Source organism: Mesoplodon bidens (genome assembly GCF_964165515.1).
Source record: "Mesoplodon bidens genome assembly, contig: HAP1_SCAFFOLD_130, whole genome shotgun sequence".
NCBI lineage: Eukaryota > Metazoa > Chordata > Mammalia > Artiodactyla > Ziphiidae > Mesoplodon > Mesoplodon bidens.
Genome location: NW_027671513.1, coordinates 1,035,699 through 1,052,491, shown reverse-complemented (window position 1 = coordinate 1,052,491; position 16,793 = coordinate 1,035,699).

The window sequence follows — 16,793 nt, the reverse complement described above, 5'->3', positions numbered from 1 at the left end:
CCAGCCTCCCTCAGCCCCGCCCTCTCTCCGCAGGTTACCAGGGACTACAGATGCTGCATTCTGAGGCCAGAGCGTTCCGAGAATGCCAAGGGCAGACAGGATGACCTTAAATGATTTCCTCTTGTGTCAGTTTTGGTAAACTTTGGAGCTAGGAAATGGTCCACTTTACAGAAATGTTCAAATTTACTGGCAGTTCAGATATTCTCTTCTATAACATTGTCCTGATTCTTTCTGTATATTCTTTACTTATGTTTTAGTTTTCCTTAATCAAAGTGTGTCTTTTAACTCTTTTCAAAGAATATTCTTTGGACTTACTTCATCACCTGAATTTTATACATTTTGTGTTGTATTAAGTTCTGCTCATATCTTTATTTATCTTTTTTCTATGTTCTCAGGGTTTATTGTTTTGATCTTCTGATGTCAATTAAAACACTTGGTTATTCATTTGCATAAATCTTTTTACTTATAAAGATTTGATCTTTTGCAGATTCCAGCTTACATGTAAGTTTCTAAGGGTCAAGTCCTCTACATTGTTGCTGGACTAAGGCTTATTTAACCATAGAGCAATGTATATATAGACCTAGTTTCCCATCGTCTTTCTGTGATTCCCTACATCTCACCTTTCTTTGCAGACAAGCCAATTGAAATAACCTTAATTTATTTAACAGCCAATAAGTCTTTGGAATAATGTCTATTATTTAGATAAATCTTCTTATATAATTAGGCAGAAAATCTGACCTGCCATAGTTTTCAAAACAGCATAATTTCACTCTTCTCAATGATGAATCTGTTGTATTACACAACCTTTGAGTATTTAGCTTTATCAATGACATGTACTTTAAAAATATTTTAGAGATCCTACCACTCTTTGAAAACATCCTTATTCCTTGTTTCAGTTCCGGTTTTATGTATATTTTCTGCCTTGCAACTGATTATTCCAACATCTGATGGATGGCCTAGGGAATCTAATTCTGGTATTGATTGTTTTTGCTGATTGTCTCCCCCTTGTAGATGATTTCTTCATTATAGTGTAAATTTAGATCATGAACTCATGTTGAGCCAACCAGCTGACCTTGTAAGAGGCTTAGGTGTGAACGCTCGTAAGCTTCATCAGAAAGTCGGCAAACATTTATTTGTGTCCCTCCAATGAGTTGCCCGCGAGGACCCCGTTTTCTACAAGTGTTGGTCCAATAATCCCTCTAGAGGCAGGGATTCAGACTGGCCCGCTTTGCGGCCGCCGATGTGGGGCCGTGTTTTTGGGCCGCCCGTGGCCCTGGCAGGAGCCTCTTCACGTGTGTCCCACGGACCCATCTGCCTGCGAACTTCGTTCACCTGGCAGGAAGATACGAAGCCCAGACCTATGGTTAGCTGTGCTGCGAGGTGTACTGCGCGGACAGGTTCCACAAACACTTCAAGAAACAGGGCGGCCTTAGTGGAAATGAGAGAGTTTGGGCATGTGTGCAGACAAAGAAGGCGCCCTTTGGTCTGGGTCTAAATGCTTGTGAAACCGCACTGGGCGTGCCGGGCTCTGAGGGCCCTACACTGGAATCCCTGCTCCCCTGCCCTTTGTTCAGTCACAGCAGAGGGTGACACACCCACTCCCTCAGTGAGGGCAGTGTTCCAGCCTCCCTCAGCCCCGCCCCATCTCCGCAGGTTACCATGGACTACAGATGCTGCATTCTGAGGCCAGGGCGTTCCGAGAATGCCAAGGGCAGACATGATGACCTTAAATGATTTCCTCTTGTATCAGTTTTGGTAAACTTTAGGAGCTAGGAAATGGTCCACTTTACAGAAATGTTCAAATTTACTGGTATTTCAGATATTTTTTGTTATAACATTGTCCTTAATCTTTCTGTATATTCATGACTTATGTTTTTGTTTTCCTTAATCAAAGTGTGTCTTTTAACTCTTTTCAAAGAATATTCTTTTCACTTACTACATCACCTGAATTTTATACGTTTTCTGTTGTATTAAGTTCTGAGCATATCTTTATTTATCTTTTTTCTATGTTCTCAGGGTTTATAGTTTTGATCTTCTGATGTAAATTAAAACACTTGGTTATTCATTTTCATAAATCTTTTTACTTCTAAAGATTTGAAATTTTGAAGATTCCAGCTTACTTGTAAGGTTCTAAGGGTCAGGTCCTCTACATTGTTCCTGGCCTAAGACTTAGTTCAACATAGAGCAATGTATATATTGACCTATTTTCCCCTCGACTTACTGTGATTCCCTACATCTCACCATTCTTTGCAGACAAGCCATTTGAAATACCCTTAACTTATTTCACAGCCAATAACTCTTTGAAATAATGTGTATATTTTAGAGAAATCTTCTTATATAATTAGGCAGAAAATCTGACCTGCCATAATTTTCAAAACAGCATAATTTCACTCTTTTCAATGATGAATCTGTTGTATTACACAAAATTTGAGTATTTACTTTTATCAATGACATGTACTTTAAAAATATTTTAGAGATCCTACCAGTCTTTGAAAACATCCTTGTTCCTTGTTTCAGTTCCAGTTTTATATATATTTTCTGCCTTGCACCTGATTATTCCAACATTTGATGGATGGCCTAGGGAATCTAATTCTGGTATTGCTTGTTTTTGCTGATTGTCTCCCCCTTGTAGCTGATTTCTTCATTATTGTGTAAATTTAGATTATGAGCTCATATTTAGCTAAACAGCTGACCTTGTAAGAGGCTTAGGTGTGAACGCTCGGAAGCTTCATCAGAAAGTCGGCAAACATTTATTTGTGTCCCTCCAATGAGTGCCCACGAGGACCCCGTTTTCTACATGTGTTGGTCAAATAGTCCCTCTGAGGTTGGGACTCGGACAGGGCTGCTTTGCGGCCCCCGATCTGAGGAAGGGGCAGTGGGCGGCATGCGGTCCGGTCCAGAGCCTCTCCGCATGTGTCCCATGGACCCATCTAACTGCGATCCTCGGTCACCTGGCAGGAAGCTACAATGCCCCGACCTATGGTTAGCTGCGCAGCGAGGTGTACTGCGCGGACAGGTTCAACACACACTTCAAATAAGAGGGCGGCGTGAGTTGAAAGGTGAGAGTTTGGGCAGCTGTGCAGACAAAGAAGGCGCCCTTTGGCCTGGGCCTAAATGCTTGTGAAACCGCACTGGGCCTGCCGGGCTCTGAGGGCCCTGCACTGGACGCCCTGCTGCCCTGCAGTTAGTACAGTCATAGCAGAGATGGCCACACTCACTCCCTCAGTGAGGGCAGTGTTCCAGCCTCCCTCAACCCCGCCCCCACTCCGCAGGTTACCATGGAGTACAGATGCTGCATTCTGAGACCAGGGCGTTCCGAGAGTGCCAAGGGCAGACATGATGACCTTAAATGATTACCTCTTGTGTCACTGTTGGTAAACTTTAGGAGCTAGGAAATGGTCCACTTTACAGAAATGTTCACATTTACTGGCATTTCCGATCTTCTCTGCTATAACATTGTCCTGATTCTTTCTGTATATTCTTGACTTATGTTTTTGTTTTCCTTAATCAAAGTGTGTCTTTTAAATCTTTTCAAAGAATATTCTTTGGACTTACTACATCACCTGAATTTTTTACGTTTTCTGTTGTATTAAGTTCTGTTCATATCTTTATTTATCTTTTTTCTGTGTTCTCATGGTTTATTGTTTGATCTTCTGATGTCAATTAAAACAATTGGTTATTCATTTTCATAAAACTTTTTACTTATATAGACTTGAACTTTTGAAGATTCCAGCTTACTTGTAAGTTTCTAAGCGTCAGGTCCTCTACATTGCTGCTGGCCTAAGGCTTAATTCACCTTATAGCAATGTATATATTGACGTATTTTCCCCTCGACTTTCTGTGATTCCCTACATCTCACCTTTCTTTGCAGACAAGCCATTTAAAATACCCTTAACTTATTTCACAGCCAATAAGTCTTTGAAATATTGTGTATTTTTTAGAGAAATCTTCTTATATAATTAGGCAGAAAATCTGACCTGCCATAGTTTTCAAAACAGCATACTTTCACTCTTCTCAATGTTGAATCTGTTGTATTACACATCTTTGAGTATTTACCTTTTTCAAAGACATGTACTTTAAAAATATTTTAGAGATCCTACCAGTCTTTGAAAACATCCTTATTCCTTGTTTCTGTTCTAATTTTATGTATATTTTCTGCCTTGGACCTGATTATTCCAAAATCTGATGGATGGCCTAGGGAATCTAATTCTGGTATTGCTTATTTTCACTGATTGTCTCCCCCTTGTAGCTGATTTCTTCATTATTGTGTAAATTTAGATTATGAGCTCATGTTTAGCTAAACAGCTGTCCTTGTAAGAGGCTTAGTTGTGAACGCTCGTAAGCTTCATCAGAAAGTCGGCAAAGATTTATTTGTGTGCCTCCATTGAGTTTCCTGCGAGGACCCCGTTTGCTACAAGTGTTGGTTAAATACTCCCTCTAGAGGCAGGGACTCAGACAGGGCTGATTTGCGGCCCCCGATTTGGGGAAGGGGCAGTGGTCGGCCTGTGGCCTGGGCAGGAGCCTCTCCGCGTGTGTCCCAGGGACCCGTCTGCCTGCGAACTTCTGTCACTTGGCAGGAAGCTACGATGCCCAGACCTATGGTTAGCTGTGCAGTGAGGTGTATTGCGCGGACAGGTTTCACACACACTTCATGTAAGAGGGCGGCCTGAGTGGATAAGTGAGAGTTTGGGCGGCTGTGCAGACAAAGAAGGCCCTCTTCGGCCTGGGCCTAAATGCTTGTGACACCCCACTGCCCCTGCCGGGCTCTGAGGGCCCTGCCCTGGGCCCCTGCGCCCCTGCCCTTTGTTCAGTCACAGCAGAGATGGCCACACCCACTCCCTTTGTGAGGGCAGTGTTCCAGCCTCCCTCAGCCCCCCCCCTCTCCGCAGGTTACCACGGACTAATGATGCTGCATTCTGAGGCCAGGGCGTTCCGAGAATGCCAAGGGCAGACATGATGACCTTAAATGATTTCCTCTTGTGTCAGTTTTGGTAAACTTTAGGAGCTAGGAAATGGTCCACTTTACAAAAATGTTCAAATTTACTGGCATTTCAGATCTTCTCTGCTATAACTTTGTCCTGATTCTTTCTGTATATTGTTTACTTATGTTTTTGTTTCCCTTAATCAAAGGGTGTCTTTTAAATCTTTTCAAAGAATATTCTTTGGACTTACTAAATCACCTCAATTTTATGCGTTTTCTGTTGTACTAAATTCTGCTCATATCTTTATTTATCTTTTTTCTATGTTCTCAGGGTTTATTGTTTGGATGTTCTCATGTCAATTAAAACACTTGATTATTCATTTTACTAAATCTTTTTACTTATAAAGATTTGAACTTTTGAAGATTCCAGCTTACTTGTAAGTTTCTAAGGGTCAGTTCCTCAACATTGTTGCTGGACTTAGGCTTAGTTCACCCAATAGCAATGTATATATTGACCTATTTTACCCTCGACTTTCTGTGATTCCCTACATCTCACCTTTCTTTGCAGACAAGCCATTTGAAATACCCTTAACTTATTTCACAGCCCATAAGCCTTTGAAATAATGTGTATTTTTAAGAGAAATCTTCTTATATAATTAGGCAGAAAATCTGACCTGCCATAGTTTTGAAAACAGCATAATTTCACTCTTCTCTATGATGAATCTGTTGTATTACACAACTTTGAATATTTAGCTTTGTCAATGACAAGTACTTTAAAAATGTTTTAGAGATCCTACCAGTCTTTGAAAACATCCTTGTTCCATGTTTCAGTTCCAGTTTTATGTATATTTTCTGCCTTGCACCAGATTATTCCAACATCTGATGGATGGCCTTGCGAATCTAATTCTCGTATTGATTGTTTTTGCTGATTGTCTTCCCCTTGAAGCTGATTTCTTCATTACTGTGTAAATTTTGATCATGAGCTCATGTTTAGCTAAACAGCTGAACTTGTAATACGCTTAGGTGTGAAGGCTCGTAAGCTTCATCACAAAGTCGGCAAAGATTTATTTGTGTCCCTCCAATGAGTGCCCACGAGGACCCCGTTTTATACAAGTGTTGGTCAAATAGTCCCTCTGAGGCAGGGACTCGGACAGGGCTGCTTTGCGGCCCCCGATCTGAGGAAGGGGCAGTGGGCGGCCAGCGGCCCGGTCCAGAGCCTCTCCGCGTGTGTCACAGGGACCCATCTAACTGCGATCCTCGGTCACCTGGCAGGAAGCTACAATGCCCCGACCTATTGTTAGCTGCGCAGCGAGGTGTACTGCGCGGACATGTTCCACACACACTTCAAGTAACAGGGCGGACTGAGTTGAAAGGTGAGAGTTTGGGCAGCTGTGCAGACAAAGAAGGCGCCCTTTGGCCTGGGCCTAAATTCTTGTGAAACCGCACTGGGCCTGCCGGGCTCTGAGGGCCCTGCACTGGACGCCCTGCTGCCCTGCCGTTAGTATAGTCATAGCAGAGATGGCCACACTCACTCCCTCAGTGAGGGCAGTGTTCCAGCCTCCCTCAGCCCCGCCCCCACTCCGCAGGTTACCATGGACTACAGATGCTTCATTCTGAGGCCAGGGCGTTCCGAGAGTGCCAAGGGCAGACATGATGACCTTAAATGATTTCCTTTTGTGTCAGTTTTGGTAAACTTTAGGAGCTAGGAAATGGTCCACGTTACAGAAATGTTCTCATTTACTGGCATTTCCGATCTTCTCTGCTATAACATTGTCCTGATTCTTTCTGTATATTCTTGACTTATGTTTTTGTTTTCCTTAATCAAAGTGTGTCTTTTAAATCTTTTTAAAGAATATTCTTTGGACTTAGTACATCACCTGAAATTTATACGTTTTCTGTTGTATTAAGTTCTGCTCATATCTTTATTTATCTTTTCTCTGTGTTCTCAGGGTTTATTGTTTGATCTTCTGATGTCAATTAAAACAATTGGTTATTCATTTTCATAAATCTTTTTACTTATAAAGACTTGAACTTTTGAAGATTCCAGCTTACTTGTAAGTTTCTAAGCGTGAGGTCCTCTACATTGTTGCTGGCCTAAGTCTTAGTTCACCATAGAGCAATGTATATATTGACCAATTTTCCCCTCGACTTTCTGTGATTCCCTACATCTCACCTTTCTTTGCAGACAAGCCATTTGAAATACCCTTAACTTATTTCACAGCCAATAAGTCTTTGAAATAATGTGTAATTTTTAGAGAAATCTTCTTATATAATTAGGCAGAAAATCTGACCTGCCATAGTTTCCAAAAGAGCATACTTTCACTCTTCTCAATGTTGAATCTGTTGTATTACACATATTTGAGTATTTACCTTTTTCAAAGAAATGTACTTTAAAAATATTTTAGAGATCCTACCAGTCTTTGAAAACATCCTTATTCCTTGTTTCTGTTCCAATTTTATGTATATTTTCTGCCATGCACCTGATTATTCCAAAATCTGATGGATGGCCTAGGGAATCTAATTCTGGTATTGCTTGTTTTCGCTGATTGTCTCCCCCTTGTAGCTGATTTCTTCATTATTGTGTAAATTTAGATCATGAGCTCATGTTTAGCTAAACAGCTGACCTTGTAAGAAGCTTAGGTGTGAACGCTCGTAAGCTTCATCAGAAAGTCGGCAAAGATTTATTTGTGTGCCTCCATTGAGTTTCCTGCGAGGACCCCGTTTGCTACAAGTGTTGGTTAAATACTCCCTCTAGAGGCAGGGACTCAGTCAGGGCTGCTTTGCGGCCAACGATTTGGGGAAGGGGCAATGGTCGGCCTGTGGCCTGGTCAGGAGCCTCTCCGTGTGTGTCCCAGGGACCCATCTGCCTGCGATCCTCGGTCACCTGGCAGGAAGCTATGATGCCCCTACCTATGGTTAGCTGTGCAGCGAGGTGAACTGCGCGGACAGGTTCCACACACACTTCAAGTAAGAGGGCGGCCTGAGTGGAAAGGTGAGAGCTTGGGCAGCTGTGCAGACAAAGAAGGCGCCCTTTGGCCTAGGCCTAAATGCTTGTGAAACCGCACTGGGCATGCCGGGCTCTGAGGGCCCTGCACTGGACGCCCTGCTCCCCTGCCTTTGTTCAGTCAGAGCAGAGATGGCCACACCCACTCCCTCAGTGAGGCCAGTTTTCCATCCTCCCTCAGCCCCGCCCCCTCTCCGCAGGTTTCCATGGACTACAGATGCTGCATTCTGAGGCCAGGGCATTCCGAGAATGCCAAGGGCAGACATAATGAACTTAAATGATTTCCTCTTGTGTCAGTTTTGGTAAACTTTAGGAGCTAGGAAATGGTCCACTTTACAGAAATGTTCAAATTTACTGGCATTTCAGATCTTCTCTGCTATAACATTGTCCTGATTCTTTCTGTATATTCTTTACTTATGTTTTCGTTTTCCTTAATCAAATTGTGTCTTTTAAATCTTTTCAAAGAACATTCTTTGGCCTTACTACATCACCTCAATTTTATGCGTTTTCTGTTCTATTACGTTCTAGTCATATCTTTATTTATCTTTTTTCTATCTTCTCAGGGTTTATTTTTGATCTTCTGATGTCAATTAAAACGCTTGGTTATTCATTTTCATAAATATTTTTACATATAAATATTTGAACTTTTGAAGATTCCAGCTTACATGTAAGTTTCTAAGGGTCACGTCGTCTACACTGTTGCTGGACTAAGGCTTAGTTCACCATAGAGCAATGTCTATATAGACCTATTTTCCCCTGGACCTTATGTGATTCCCTACATCTCACCTTTCTTTGCAGACAAGCCATTTGAAATAACCTTAACTTATTTCACAGCCAATATGTCTTTGAAATAATGTGTATTTTTTAGAGAAATCTTCTTATATAATTAGGCAGAAAATCTGACCTGCCATAGCTTTCAAACAGCATACTTTCACTCTTCTCAATGTTGAATCTGTTGTATTACACAACTTTGAGTATTTAACATTTTCATAGACATGTACTTTAAAAATATGTTAGAGATCCTACCAGTCTTTGAAAACTTCCTTATTACTTATTTCAGTTCCAGTTTTTTGTATATTTCCTTCCTTGCACCTGAATATTCCAACATCTGATGGATGGCCTAGGGAATATAATTCTGGTATTGATTGTTTTTGTTCATTGTCTCCCCCTTGTAGCTGATTTTTCATTATTGTGTAAATTTAGATCATGAGCTCATGTTTATCTAAACAGGTGACCTTGTAAGAGGCTTAGCTGTGAACGCTCGTAAGCTTCAGCAGAAAGTCGGCAAATATTTATTTGTGTCAGTCCAGTGAGTTGCCTGCGAAGACCCCGTTTTCTACAAGTGTTGTTCCAATACTTCCTCTAGAGGCAGGGACTCAGACAGGGCTGCTTTGGGCCCCCAATGTGGGGCAGTGGCAGTGGGCGGCCTGCGGCCCGGGCAGGAGCCTCTCCGCGTGTGTCCCAGGGACCCGTCTGTCTGCGAACTTCGGTCACTTGGCAGGAAGCTACGATGCCCAGACCTATGGTTAGCTGTGCAGTGAGGTGTATTGCACGGACAGGTTTCACACACACTTCATGTAAGAGGGCGCCCCGAGTGGATAGGTGAGAGTTTGGGCGGCTGTGCAGACAAAGAAGGCGCTCTTCGGCCTGGGCCTAAGTGCTTGTGACACCCCTCTGCCCCTGCCGGGCTCTGAGGGCCCAGCCCTGGGCCCCTGCGCCCTTGCCCTTTGTTCAGTCACAGCAGAGATGGCCACTCCCTCTGCCTCAGTGAGGGCAGTGTTCCAGCCTCCCTCAGCTCCCCCCCTCCGCAGGTTACCATGGACTAAAGATGCTGCATTCTGAGGCCAGGACTTTCCGGGAATGCCAAGGGCAGACATGATGACCTTAAATGATTTCCTCTTGTGTCAGTTTTGGTAAACTTTAGGAGCTAGGAAACGGTCCACTTTACAAAAATGTTCAAATTTACTGGCATTTCAGATCTTCTCTGCTATAACTTTGTCCTGATTCTTTCTGTATATTGTTTACTTATGTTTTTGTTTTCCTTAATCAAAGTGTGTCTTTTAAATCTTTTCAAAGAATATTCTTTGGACTTACTAAATCACCTCCATTTTATATGTTTTCTGTTCTACTAAATTCTGCTCATATCTTTATTTATCTTTTTTTCTATATTCTCAGGGTTTATTGTTTGGATGTTCTGATGTCAATTAAAACACTTGGTTATTCATTTTAATAAATCTTTTTACTTATAAAGATTTGAACTTTTGAAGATTCCAGCTTACCTGTAAGTTTCTAAGGGTCAGTTCCTCAACATTGTTGCTGGACTAACGCTTAGTTCACCCAATAGCAATGTATATATTGACCTATTTTCCCCTCGACTTTCTGTGATTTCCTACATCTCACCTTTCTTTGCAGAAAAGCCATTTGAAATACTTTTAACTTATTTCACAGCCCATAAGCCTTTGAAATAATGTGTATTTTTTAGAGAAATCTTCTTATATAATTAGGCAGAAAATCTGACCTGCCATAGTTTTGAAAACAGCATAATTTCACTCTTCTCTATGATGAATCTCTTGTATTACACAACATTGAATATTTAGCTTTGTCAATGACATGTACTTTAAAAATGTTTTAGAGATCCTACCAGTCTTTGAAAACATCCTTGTTCCTTGTTTCAGTTCCAGTTTTATGTATATTTTCTGCCTTGAACCAGATTATTCCAACATCTGATGGATGGCCTTGCGAATCTAATTCTCGTATTGATTGTTTTTGCTGATTGTCTCCCCCTTGTAGCTGATATCTTCATTATTGTGTAAATTTAGATCATGAACTCATGTTTAGCTAAACAGCTGAACTTGTAAGAGGCTTAGTTGTGAACGCTCATAAGCTTTATCAGAAAGTCGGCAAAGATTTATTTGTGTCCCTCCAATGAGTTGCCCGCGAGGACCCCGTTTTTTACAAGTGTTGGTCCAATACTTCCTCTAGAGGCAGCGACTCAGAAAGGGCAGATTCGCGGCCCCCGATCTGGGGCCGTGGCAGTGAGCGGCCTGTTGCCAGGGCAGGAGCCTCTCCGCGTGTATCCCAGGAAGCCATCTGCAACCACACTTCGGTCACCTGGCAGGAAGCTATGATGCCCATACCTATGGTTAGCTGTGCAGCGAGTTTTACTGCACGGGCAGGTTCCACACACACTTCAAGAAACATGGCGGCCTGAGTGTAAAGTTGAGAGTTTGGGCAGCTGTGCAGACAAAGAAGGCGCCCTTTGGCCTGGGCCTAAATGCTTGTGACACCCCACTGGGTCTGCCTGGCTTTGAGGGCCCTCCCCTGGGCAACGTGCTCTCCTGCCCTTTGTTCAGTCACAGCAGAGATGGCCACACCCACTCCGTCAGTGAGGGAAGTGTTCCAAACTCCGTCAGCCCCGCCCCCTCTCCGCAGGTTACCATGGACTAAAGATGCTGCATTATGAGGCCAGGGCGTTCCGAGAATGCCAAGGGCAGACATGATGACCTTAAATGATTTCCTCTTGTGTCAGTTTTGGTAAACTTTAGGAGCTAGGAAATGGTCCACTTTACAGAAATGTTCCAATTTACTGGCATTTCCTATATTCTCTGCTATAACTTTGTCCTGATTCTTTCTGTATATTCTTGACTTATGTTTTTGTTTTCCTTAATCAAAGTGTGTCTTTTAAATCTTTTCAAAGAATATTCTTTGGACTTACTACATCACCTGAATTTTATACGTTTTCTGTTGTATTAAGTTCTGCTCATATCTTTATTTCTCTTTCTTCTATGTTTTCAGGGTTTATTGTTTTGATCTTCTGATGTCAATTAAAACACTTGGTTATTCATTTTAATAAATCTTTTTTCCTTATAAAGATTTGAACTTTTAAAGATTCCAGCTTACTTGTATAATTCTAAGGCTCAGGTCCTCTACATTTTTGCAGGCCTAAGGCTTAGTTCAACATATAGCAATGTATATATTGACCTATTTTCCCATCGACTCTCTGTGATTCCCTACATCTCTCCTTTCTTTGCAGACAAGCCTTTTGAAATACCCTTAACTAATTTCACAACCCATAAGTGTTTGAAATAATGTGCATTTTTTAGTGAAACCTTCTTATATAATTAGGCAGAAAATCTGACCTGCCATAGTTTTCAAAACAGCATAATTTCACTCTTCTCTATGATGAATCTGTTGTATTACACAACCTTTGAATATTTAGCTTTGTCAATGGCATGTACTTTAAAAATGTTTTAGAGATCCTACCAGTCTTTGAAAACATCCTTTTTCCTTGTTTCATTTCCAGTTTTATGTATATTTTCTGCCTTTCACCTGATTATTCCAACATGTGATGGATGGCATAGGGAACCTAATTCTGGTATTGATTGTTTTTGCTAATTGTCTCCCCCTTGTAGCTGATTTCTTCATTATTGTGTAAACTTAGATCATGAGCTCATGTTTAGCTAAACAGTTGACATTGTAAGAGGCTTAGGTGTGAACGCTCGTAAGCTTCAGCAGAAAGTCGGCAAAGATTTATTTGTGTCCCTCCAATGAGTTGAACGCTAGGACCCCGTTTTCTACAAGTGTTGGTCCAATACTTCCTCTAGAGGCAGGGACTCAGACAGGGCTGATTTGTGGCCTCCAATCTGGGTCCGGGGTAGTGAGCGGCGTGTGGCCCGGGCAGGAGCCTCTCCACATGTGTCCCAGTGACCCATCTGCCTGCACACTTCGGTCACCTGGCAGGAAGCTACGATGCCCAGAACTATGGTTAGCTCTGCAGCGAGTTTTACTGCACGGACACGTTCCACACAAACTTCAAGTAAGATGGCGGCCTGAGTGGAAGGTGAGAGTTTGGGCAGCTGTGCAGACAAAGAAGGCGACCTTTGGCCTGGGCCTAAAATCTTGTGACACCCAACTGGTCCTGCTGGGCTCTGAGGGCACTGCCTTGGGCCCCCTGCTCCCCTGCCCTTTGTTCAGTCACAGCAGAGATGGCCACACACACTCCCTCAGTGAGGGCAGTGTTCCAACCGCCCTCAGCCCCGCCCCCTCTACCCAGGTTACCAAGGACTACAGATGCTGCATTCTGAGGCCAGGGTGTAACGACAATGCCAAGGGCAGACATGATGACCTTTAATGATTTCCTCTTGTGTCAGTTTTGGTAAAATTTAGGAGCTAGGAAATGGTCCACTTTACAAAAATGTTCAAATTTACTGGCATTTCAGATATTCTCTGCTATAACATTGTCCTGATTGTCTCTGTATATTCTTTACTTATGTTTTTGTTTTCCTTAATCAAAGTGTATCTTTTAAATCTTTTCAAAAATATTCTTTGGACTTACTACATCACCTGAATTTTATACGTTTTCTGTGGTATTAAGTTCTGCTCATATCTTTATTTATCTTTTTTCTATGTTTTCAGGGTTTATTGATTTGATCTTTTGATGTCATATAAAACACATGCTTATTCATTTTAATAAATCTATTTCCTTATAAAGATTTGAACTTTTAAAGATTCCAGCTTACTTGTAAGATTCTAAGGCTCAGGTCCTCTACATTTTTGCAGGCCTAAGGCTTAGTTCAACATATAGCAGTTTATATATTGACCTATTTTCCCCTCGACTTTCTGTGATTCCCTACATCTCACCTTTCTTTGCAGACAAGCCATTTGAAATACCATTAACTTATTTCACAGCCCATAAGCCTTTGAAATAATGTGTATTTTTAACAGAAATCTTCTTATATAATTAGGCAGAAAATCTGACCTGCCATAGTTTTGAAAACAGCATAATTTCACTCTTCTCTATGATGAATCTGTTGTATTACACAACATTGAATATTTAGCTTTGTCAATGACATGTACGTTAAAAATGTTTGAGAGATCCTACCTGTCTTTGAAAACATCCTTGTTCCTTGTTTCAGTTCCAGTTTTATGTATATTTTCTGCCTTTCACCTGATTATTCCAACGTCTGTTCGATGGCCTAGGGAATCTAATTCTGGTATTGATTGTTTTTGCTGATTTTCTCCCCCTGTAGCTGATTTCTTCATTATTGTGTAAATTTAGATCATGAGCTCATGTTTAGCTAAACATCGGACTTTGTAAGAGGCTTAGGTGTGAACACTCGTAAGCTTCATTAGAAAGTCCGCAAAGATTTATTTGTGTCCCTCCAATGAGTTGCCCGCGAGGACCCCGTTTACTACAAGTGTTGGTCCACTACACCCTCTAGAGCCTGGGACTCAGACAGGACTGCTTCGCTGCTCCCGATCTGGGATAGTGGCTTTGGGCGGCCTGTGGACTGGGCAGGAGGCTCCCCACGTGTATCCCACGACCCATCTGCCTGCGAACTTCGGTCACCTGGCAGGAAGCTATGATGCCCAGACCTATGGTTAGCTTTGCATCGAGGTGTAATGCGTGGACCGGTTCCACACACACTTCAAGTAAGAGGGCGGCCTGAGTGGAAAGGTGAGAGTTTGGGCAGCTGTGCAGACAATGAAGGAGCACTTTGGCCTGGGCCTAAATGCTTGTGACACACGACTGGGCCTGCCGGGTTCTGAGGGCCCTGCCGTTGGCTCCCTTCTCCCCTGCCCTTTGTTCAGTCACAGCAGAGATGGCCCCACCCACTCCCTCAGTGAAGGCAGTGTTCCAACCTCCCTCAGCCCCACCCCTCTCCGCAGGTTACCATGGACTACAGATGTTGCATTCTGGGGCCAGGGCATTCCGAGAATGCCAAGGACAGACATGATGACCTTAAGTGATTTCCTCTTGTGTCAATTTTGGTAAACTTTAGGAGCTAGGAAATGGTCCACTTTACACAAATGTTCAAATTTACTGGCATTTCATATATTCTCTGCTATAACATTGTCCTGATTCTTTCTGTATATTCTTTACTTATGTTTTGGTTTTCCTTAATCAAAGTGTGTCTTTTAAATCTTGTCAAAGAATATTCTTTGGACTTACTACCTCAACTGAATTTTATACGTTTTCTGTGGTATTAAGTTCTGCTCATATCTTTATTTATCTTTTTTCTATGTTCCCAGGGTTTATTGTTTTGATCTTCTGATGTCAATTAAAACACTTGTTTATTCATTTTAATAAATCTTTTTACTTATACAGATTTGAATTTTTAAAGATTCCAGCTTACTTGTAAGTTTCTAAGGGTCAGGTCCTCTACATTGTGGCTGGCCTAAGTCTTAGTTCAGAATATAGCAATGTATATATTGACCTATTTTCCCCTAGGCTTTCTGTGATTCCCTACATCTCACCTTTCTTTGCCGACAAGCCATTTGAAATACCCTTAACTTATTTCACAGCCAATAAGTCTTTGAAATAATGTGTAGTTTTCAGAGAAATCTTCTTATATTTTTAGGCAGAAATTCTGACCTGCCATACTTTTCAAAACAGCATAATTTCACTCTTCTCAATGATGAATCTGTTGTATTACACAACCTTTGCGTTTTAGCTTTGTCAATGACATGTACTTTAAAAATGTTTTAGAGATCCTACCAGTCTTTGAAAACATCCATGTTCCTTGTTTCACTTCCAGTTTTATGTATATTTTCTGCCTTGCACCTGATTATTCCAAGGTCTGATCGATGTCCTAGGGAATCTAATTCTGGTATTGATTGTTTTTGCTGCTTGTCTCCCCCTGTACCTGATTTCTTCATTATTGTGTAAATTTAGATCATGAGCTCATGTTTAGCTAAACATCTGAGTTTGTAAGAGGCTTAGTTGTGAACACTCGTAAGCTTCATCAGAAAGTCCGCAAAGATATATTTGTGTCCCTCCAATGATTTGCCCACGAGGACCCCGTTTTCTAAAAGGGTTGGTCCACTACTCCCTCTAGAGGCACGGCTTCAGACAGGGCTTCTTTTCCCCCTACGATCTGGAGCTGTGGCAGTGGGCGGTCTGTGGCCCGGATAGGAGCATCTCTGCCTGTGTCCCAGGGACCCATCTGCCTGCGAACTTCGGTCACCTGGCAGGAAGCTACGATGCCCAGACCTATGGTTAGCTGTGCAGCGAGGTGTACTGCGCGGACAGGTTACACATACACTTCAAGTAAGTGGGCGGCCTGAGTGGAAAGGTGAGAGTTTGGGCAGCTGTGCAGAGAAAGAAGGCGCCCTTTGTACTGGGCCTAAATGCTTGTGAAACCCCACTGGGCCTGCCGGGCTCTGAGGGCCCTGCCCTGGGCCCCCTGCTCCCCTGCCCTTTGTTCAGTCACAGCAGAGATGGCCACACACACTCCTTCTGTGAGGGCAGTGTTCAAACCTCCATCAGCCCCGCCCCCTCTCCGCAGGTTAACATGGACTACAGATGCTGCATTCTGATTCCAGGGCATTCCGAGAATGCCAAGGGGAGACATGATGACCTTAAATGATTTCCTCTTGTGTCAGTTTTGGTAAACTATAAGGAGCTAGGAACTGGTCCACTTTACACAAATGTTCAAATTTACTGGCATTTCATATATTCTCTGCTATAACATTCTCCTGATTCTTTCTGTATATTCTTTACTTATGTTTTGGTTTTCCTTAATCAAAGTTTGTCTTTTAATCTTGTCAAAGAATATTCTTTGGACTTACTATATCACCTGAATTTTATACGTTTTCTATTGTATTAAGTACTGCTCATATCTTTATTTATATTTTTTCTATGTTCTCAGGTTTATTGTTTTGATATTCTGATGTCAATTAAAACACTTGTTTATTCATTTTAATAAATCTTTTTACTTATAAAGATTTGAACTTTTCAAGATTCCAGCTAACTTGTAAGTTTCTAAGGGTCAGGTCCTCTACATTGTGGCTGGCCAAAGTCTTAGTTCAACATATAGCAATGTATATATTGACCTATTTTCCCCTCGACTTTCTGTGATTCCCTAC